General features: G+C 49.7%; 1 protein-coding gene across 2 annotated transcripts in view; it reads right to left on the reverse strand.

The window, feature by feature from the left end:
* The window catches only part of LOC131410029 (ral guanine nucleotide dissociation stimulator-like 3), a 31,953-nt gene extending 24,629 nt beyond the window's left edge, over positions 1-7,324 (reverse strand). The window contains exons 1-2 of one of the 2 annotated variants that reach the window (XR_009221128.1): positions 7,255-7,324; positions 4,246-5,369 (exon numbers count right to left, since the gene is read on the reverse strand). The gene's annotated coding sequence lies outside the window, so the exon portion shown is untranslated. Of the gene's footprint in view, positions 1-4,245; positions 5,370-6,853; positions 6,904-7,254 lie in introns of those variants that run through there. The other variant, XR_009221129.1, reaches the window with a different exon arrangement.
* Between the last annotated feature and the right edge of the window lie 697 nt (positions 7,325-8,021).

Here is an 8,021-nt window from a genome sequence, read left to right on the forward strand (position 1 = left end):
ACAGTTGGTGATCGGAGATCCCAGTGGGGAGCTCCATGTGAGCCATGAAGACCAAGCCACAGTGTCCTCTCTCCCTCTCCCTCCTCCCCCTGCCGTTCACCTAACACCTTCTGCATCGCCCCTCCACTCCCAACCACTGCCCACCTCACGCTCCAGGAATACAGGAGCAGAGGCACAGGGCGCCCTTTCCACGACCACATCTGTCCTCTTGCTCTCTGCCCGTCACCAGGCAGCGGAGCTCTCTTGACATTAGTACAGCCATGTTTGGCCGCTCCATTGACCTACAGCCACCAGCACAAAAAGAAATATAAAAGCTGCTTTCTGCATGGTGGGAACTGGCCCTTCTCCCATGGAGATGGTTGCAATGTGTAAAAAATTCAAGGCCCTTCAAGCGCCGCAGCCTGGGGCAGACTGGCCATCTGAGCTGGGCTGGGAGGATAAGCAGGGTAAACAATGCACGTACACAACTACTGGGCTGGGACAATAGCCAGAGGGTGGGGCTCAGTGCTAGTACGCCACTGATAACCATTTGTGCATGGGAACATTGAATGCTCTCTCTGTAAACTCTGTAACTGCTTATATAAACTGCTGGAGACTGAGACACGGTGAGAGTTCCACCTGTGGAAGAGACGCCTTGCCCAGGACTGTGATTCCCGCCCAGCAGTGTCAATTGACAGGACTCTCCCAGCAGTGGGGCATGGATGTTGTGAGTAATTGATTTATTGTGAAGTAATAGATCTGATGTGTTCTCTTTTCAGTCAACCTGGTGTTTCTCTTTCTGGTTGATTTGTGTCATTTCACTTCAGTCGATCTAGTGTTTCCTTATCCGATAGATCTGATGTTTTTCCCTCTTATTATATGACCTATTCAAATGTGCTGCTATCTCAGCCGATGGGGATGTTTTCCCTTTCCAGTCGAGCTGGTGTTTTTTCCCTCTTATTATTTGACCTATTCAGATCTGTTTGCGGACTATCACCTTTACCATCCTCTCTATAATAAAATATACCTTCAGTCCATTTGTTTGGAGTGGAAAGTTTCTTTTACCTCTCCAATCGAATCCCCAAACCTCTCATAACAGGAGCCCAGCCCGGCACCTCTTCAGGGCCCAGCAGACTCCTCCTCCCCATCTGGTCCTACCTGCAGCACAGACACCTTGTAGCTAATCTCCGCCTTACAAACAAAACTCTCCCTTGGACCCATGCTCCCTTTTGGTTATTGTCCACTTTCCCAACTCCCCTTCATGGCTAAACCTCTTAAATAAAGTGCCTCATACCTACTGCCCTCCCATGGCTTCCCTTCCCCCACTCTAGACCCAGCTTTATTCTCACCCTCTCAAGGAGACTGAGGTCACCAGTGATCCCATGTGGCCGAGTCCAGCCATCTTTTCTCCATTCTGATCAGAGCTGTATCCCATCCAGCTGAGCACCCTTCCTTTCTGCAATACCCTTTCCCCTCATGGTTCCTGCAACTTCATGCTCCACCATTTCAGGCCCCTTTCCTGGACCCTCTTCAGCTACACCTCTGCAAACACTGCCTGCTCCTAGGCTGGGCCCAGGGCCCTTCCACAGCTACAGTGTCTCCAGGAAACCTCATTCAATTCCACGTTTTTAAATATCTCTGACCTCATCCCGACTCTGCTGACACACTGATGCAACTTTAAGAGGTTAGGTGCTAGCTCCCCAGCATCAGTACCTAAGGACTATCTCAGACTCGATTCGTCTCAAAATTTCACTGTCATATGAGTTCCAAAATAGCATCAAATCTTTCCAAAAGGAGGAAAAATTTGGATACAATAAACAGTTGTGAACAAAGTAACCAATAAAACGTATACTTACATCCAATCATGGTTGCTTGATGGGGAAAATAAGAACACAGAACTAAGATCAGATATTCTCAAGCCGGGGACCGGAAGGTGATGAGTTGGGAGTGTAAAACACAGGAACTGATCAACTCTAAGCATTTACAGAAAGAGAGGCAGAAATGGTTGTTCCTAAAAGCTGAAAGACACCCACTAAAGGAATAGAAAAATCATGAGAAAACCTAACAAATTAAAAATTAAATTAAATGGTAGACTCACATTCCAATTTATCAATAATCACAATTGTAAATAGATCAAATTGCTCTATAAAAACATGAAGGTTCTCAAGTTGAGTTAAAATATTGTTATAAAATAAAGGGATATAATATGGTTGAAAATAAGGAGATAAAGAAATAAGACTTTAAATGGGACAAAAAGGGGTTCTCTGTGTTGATAACTGTCAGGGACACTTATGCACCTAACAATATGGTCTTGAAACATAAAGCAAAACTGGACAAACAAGAAGACACAGGCACCCCAAGGGAGGTGCCTTCCCTTTCCACAGGGAAACCTACCTTACCTCTCTTAAAAAGCCACAGGTCAAGTGATACAGTAAGTTAGGAAACAGATCTGCTGACAAACACAAAAAAGCTAGATCTAGCCTCAGCCCCAGGGACAACGTAAGCATCTAGTGGAGAGCGAACATTCTCCTCAAACCACGATGAAACAGTCACCACAATGGACTGTGTGCTAAGCCACAATGAAATCTCTAAAGAGTCCAAAAAGCAGAAATCTATAAGTGACTATATTACTGGAACTTAAAGCAATAAAAGTAAAAAATAATCACAAAATATTGGCTCCCCTCCCCCAACATAGCCACTTGAAAATCTGTCCACACCCTTCTAAATCTCTCAGGTTAAAGAGGGAATCCAGACAGACAGGAGAAACTCTTTAGAAATGAACAGCAATGAGAGCAGCATGAGGCAAATCCATGACGTGGGGACAAGGGGACGGAAGAAAGGACACAGCCTCCACTGCAGGTATCAGGGAATATCACCTGTACAGCAAGCTGAGCACTTCCCTCCAAGAGCCAGAACAACACCACAATAAAACCAATGACAGCAGAATGAAGGGAGAATTCACCAGACAGGAACAACAACATAGACCTGAGCAATGGAGTCAAGGGCTGGCTGTCTGGAAAGACCTGTAACAGTGAGAAACCTTGGTCAGTCTGACCAAGAAGAACAGACAAAGGCACCAAGAGGAACAGACAAAGGCACCAAATTGTACCATCAGGTACGAGAAACTACAGAAACAGCTTTAACGTGATATGAGAACATAGTGGATAACTCTGACCAGGACATCAATAGTCCTCAGCTGGAGCCGTCCTTCCCATAGGATGCATCTGGAAACATGCGGGATGGGTTTTGTTTCTTGTTTTGGGTTGTCCTACTGGTTGTTGCCCCAGGGGTCCCGGAGATCCTGAATAGCCTGTCACATAGACCCGTTTCCCTCTTGAAGTGTTACTGACATCTGGGAAGACAAGCACTGATCCAGATTAAATGAGCAATGTGGTAGGAAAATGTTTTCCATGGATGTATAACAGGGAAAAGATGGTACCCTCAATATGTAAGGAATATCGAGAAACCAATGTTTACAACTACTAAACTGTAAGAGAGCAGGAAAATCAGAAACATAGCAAAGAAACACACCAAAAATATATCCAACCTATTTGTACAGGTGGAGAAATATGTAGGTAAAGCACAGGAAACAGTGGAGGAGATTACACACCAAATTTTACTACCGACAAGGAATAAAAGTTGGGAGGTAGGTGAGAAATAGGAGTTTTTACCACTTCTTAGCTTATGTATTTCTCTAGTGTTTTAATTTTTACAAAAGAGAATGTATTCTACTCAAAAAGATGTTTCAAATTTTAAAGAAATTATTAAAATGTTCAAAATGACTTCAGTTCAAGGATATTCATTAAAACATGTATGGAAAGCACCTCCCCATAATGTTAAGAGTCTCCTATAACTTTTCCAATAGTTTACTATGTCGATTTTATTTCACATTTAGATCCTAACTCATTGGAATTTACATTTGTGTGAGGGATGCAACAGAAGCTGATTTTCTCCTGTTCAAGTGGAAAACCAACTATCCAGGCACCATTCATTGAGTAGGTCTGGCTTTCCCAGCTGACCTGCAATGCCTCCTTCCCCACCTGCTAAACCCTGACAACTACCGGTGCCTCTTGAGCACCCTAGAGCGAGCGGGGTGAGCTCTGCAGCCTGGGCTCCCTGTGTGCAAGGGGCGGCTACCAGCAGAGCCTTCTCCCAAGACAGCAGCAGGCATGCTGCACACAGAGGTGCTCAGGGGCCGTCTGCTGTGGAGCAGGAAACTCCTCATGAGGAGCAGGCAGTGGGGGAGCCCTGAGCCCCAGGACTGACCTCGGCTGGGGGCAGCAGGCTGCTCAGTTAGGGAGCCCCTCCCTTCAGCTCGTCCAGCTCCTCCTGCAGCGTGTGCACCTGGCTGTCGGCAGCTGCCCCTCTTCAGCTCGCTGTCCTTCTCCACCTGCTCCTGCAGGCGGCACCCGTGCTCCTGTTCCCCCGGGACCAGAAGCAGTAGGAGTGCAGCGAGTCCAGGAGTTCTTAGGCCCCAGCGCTGACAGGATGACCCCGCTCAGGGACCTGGGGCCGGTGTTGCTGTGTTCATCCTGCACATCTTCCACGGCTGGCTCCGGGGTGACATCTGTTGGAGGGTGAAGGGGCTCTGGGAGAGTTTCTGAGGCATCATTGTGAATGATGAACGTGGGGGCTCTGGGCCAAGCTCTCATCAGGCCCAAGGCTGGCCCCACTGTAGGTGGGCTCCACATCTCTCTTCAGCCTCTTTCGGTCAACAGCCTCTCGAGGGACAGATGGCCTCTCTTGAGTGTGTGCTGAGGAGAAACTGTAAGAAGGATGCCAGCCAATAAATCTGCATGCCTCAGATCCTGAGGGATAAAGTCACCCACGGAAATGCCACTCTTATCCAGCAGGCCCTGGCTGGGAAGAGGCGGTCTCATCGCCAGCATCTACAGCAGACCTGTTTGCATCTCCCTGGCTGCCTCACGCTGTGGAGACCACACTGTCTCCTGGAGTTCCTTCCAGAGACTCTTTGCCCGCTCCTGACTGGTGGCTTCCTGGGTGGCATTGGGTTCGGGTTTGCCCTGCAGAAGGGCTCGCTTCAATTTGCGGGACCCTTCCTGGGCCCTCAGGTTTTCCCTCGAGGATGAGGATGAACCTGAAGCTCCTTTCCCATCTGCTTCACTGGCATGTTCCTCTTGTCCCTGGCGGCTATCTTGGTCTCATTTCTTCTGGGGCGGCAGTGGCCTTCAGCTCCTCCTTCTCAGTCAGGTGGAAGATGGAGGGCAAGGCCGTGGGCTTTAACATGTAGTACTGACCCTCCAGCCTGTTCAAGAGTTTTTTTTGGTGAAATGTTCACTACAGATGAAAGAATACTTAATAGGGTCCAGTCATCCCTGTGAACAACTTTTAGCAACTGGACAAGACGTTTTGAGTCCTTTATGTGGAGCCTGCAAGGATACATGAAAAAGTAATTAAAAAGAAAGAATTAAATGTCTCCCCCTAAAATAATCAATTATAAAAGCAAAACAAGTGTTTTTGGGAACACCCACACTTAGGAATTTTGCCCATTTAAAACTTTAGTAAAGTTTTAAGGAACACCTCTGCTTGCAAGTTATTACTGTAATAGAAAGATGAAAGACCCACTGTCTACCTTAAGGAGCTGACCATCTGTAGGGCAGAGAAGGAAGGAAGGTGAAGACCTTCTCCCAGGTTGTGGTAAGTGCCCTGTAGGAACAAAGATGCTCGGGCAGAGAGCACAGGATGGCACCAAGACAACACGAAAGGCTTCAGGAAGCCTCAGAAATAGTTCCTAGAAGCTCATGGCTGTCCAACCCTCCTGCTGTCCCTGGGATGCAGGACTTTGGGTGCTAAAATGGGGAGGATTGGTCCCCCTATTTCAAAGCCAGGCCAGGTGTCGGCCAGCAGAGCCTCCCAGGCACTCAGCAGGGCGCCTGGCCCCAGCTCTACTCAAGCAGCCGAGGATGCAGGACTGCCGCCAAGAGGAGGTCAGCCCCAAGAGCTGTGGTTCTGTGTTCCTCCTGTCCTTCCACTACCAGGAGGAAAACTGCTTCCTGTACCAAGCAACCAGCCCCTGAAATGTACTGACCAAGACACTTCATAATCTTTTCTCCTCATTAAGGTAAAATCTCTATTTAGAGAAAACTATGCACATGGGGAGGAAGGGGGTCTCTCTCGAGGCTTTCTTCTCCTCCTGAGTTCATCTAACCCTCATGAGGCCGAGTGGATACTAGGTCCTCAGGGAGTTCCAAGCAACCTGACCTTCTAACATTTCTCAATGCTTTGTGACAAGTTACAAAAGGACCCCCACTTCCTTTGCCCCCATACCACGTTAAACAATGACACATGCCAAGAGCAACCTTCTCTGTAGTGTTTTGCATCATTCTCAAAAACAGTAACAAAACTTTTGGGACACAGACTCTGAAGGAAACTGTCAAGAAAGCATGTTCTCTGACTTCTGAAACAAGCTCACATTACTAGTTCTTTGGATGGATTGTAACAACTTCCGACTTAAAACAAACCACTGTTAACTTTGAATAAGACTAAAGACAACAAGTGGCATTCAGGTCTTTAAATATTCAATAACAACCTGCAACATGAAACAAAAGGATCTGCCAGGAGGTTTTCAAAGTAGAATGTCTTCAGTGCACTGTTCTGGGACCTCCATTGCAGAGTCTGCAGGAAAGGACTCACTCAACTGGCTGAATTCCAGAAGCCCTCATGAAGGGAGCCAGGCCAAAGGGAAGGCAAACCCCTCATCTTGCTGTGGGATCCCAAGGAAGAAGTGAAGAGAGGAGCCCCTTCCCTGAGTCCCCAGGGTAAGCCTCCCAGTGAGGAGTGGGTTGCAACCTCCTCCACCCAGGATGCTGTCACATGCAGAATCTGCAGAGTCAGACGCCTCTCCAGGACTCACCTCCAGTGCAGAGCCACCTTTCCCTGCACTGCCAGGACCCTTCTAGCAACAGAGCATCTGAGAGGCGTATCAATTTGGAGGTAGAAGCTGCATTTGCTCAGCCACATTCCTGATCTCAGAGATCAAGGCAGGCTCCCTGCCATCAAAAGAGCAGAAAAGTCATGGCAAATGCAAGAAGATAGTGACCTAAGAAAGAGTGTTTCCAGAATACCCTGTTTCTTGACATTGTTGGCCCCAGCCTGAATCAGTGGAGAGCAGAGTGGCCAGGGGGTGGGGGTGACAGTGTGGTGGAGGCCATAAGGTGGGTGCCTGTGGCCATGGGATGGCCGCAGTGGCCCGAGGTGCCCAGAGCAGAGACAGTGGCACAGACCAAGGCCACATAGCGCCCGGCGCTCACTCACCTTCTGGACCGGCCCCGAGGCCCCAAGCACAGAGTGCTGCCTGCCTTGGGCTGGAACACCAGGGGTCTGACTGGGCGGCAGCAGCTGGTTACCTGTGGAATGAGATGGCTGTTTCTCCTCGTTGCCCAGTGGTGGGATCAGTTTGCGGCAGTGCAGTGATCACCATCCCGGGCCTCAGGCTGTCATGCTGCCAGGCTCCGGCCCCCTCTTCTCCGCCCCACAGTGGGACTGCCACAAGAGTAGGGCTCAAAGCGACACTGTGCAGCAAGTGGGAGCTGGTCCCCACGCCCCGCAGGATGGCAAGATGGCGGCGCGTGCCCATCTGTCCTCCGTAAAGCAAGATGGCCACATCTGTGGGCCTAGGCAAACTGCTGCCTGATGCACCCACCCTGGGGTAGCGCTGCCAAAACGCGTCTGTTCCGCTGCCCTGATGGGTCGCTGCTGCGGTGTTCATAGCAAATGACCCAGACCGAGGGGGGAGGGAGAATGTGGCCGGCCCTCCGAGAGGGGCCCCGCCGGACGCCAAGGTGGCGACCGATGCACTTCCGCCCACACTTCTGGCCCTGCCCACGTTGCTCACCTGGATTGGCCCCAGTGGTTGAGCATCACATTCTGCTCATTCTCCTGGGCAGCGGGGAGAGGGACGCGGGTAGGGGCACCTGCACCGGTCAGCATGGAAGACTGTGCTCGCCTGGACTCTTAGCCGCTGGGACTGGCTGGCATGGTTTGGGGCGGGGCCGTCGGGGGGAGCAGCTCCTCAGGTGGAG

The sequence above is a fragment of the Diceros bicornis genome, chromosome 9 (genome assembly GCF_020826845.1).
Source record: "Diceros bicornis minor isolate mBicDic1 chromosome 9, mDicBic1.mat.cur, whole genome shotgun sequence".
Taxonomy (NCBI): Eukaryota; Metazoa; Chordata; class Mammalia; order Perissodactyla; family Rhinocerotidae; genus Diceros; species Diceros bicornis.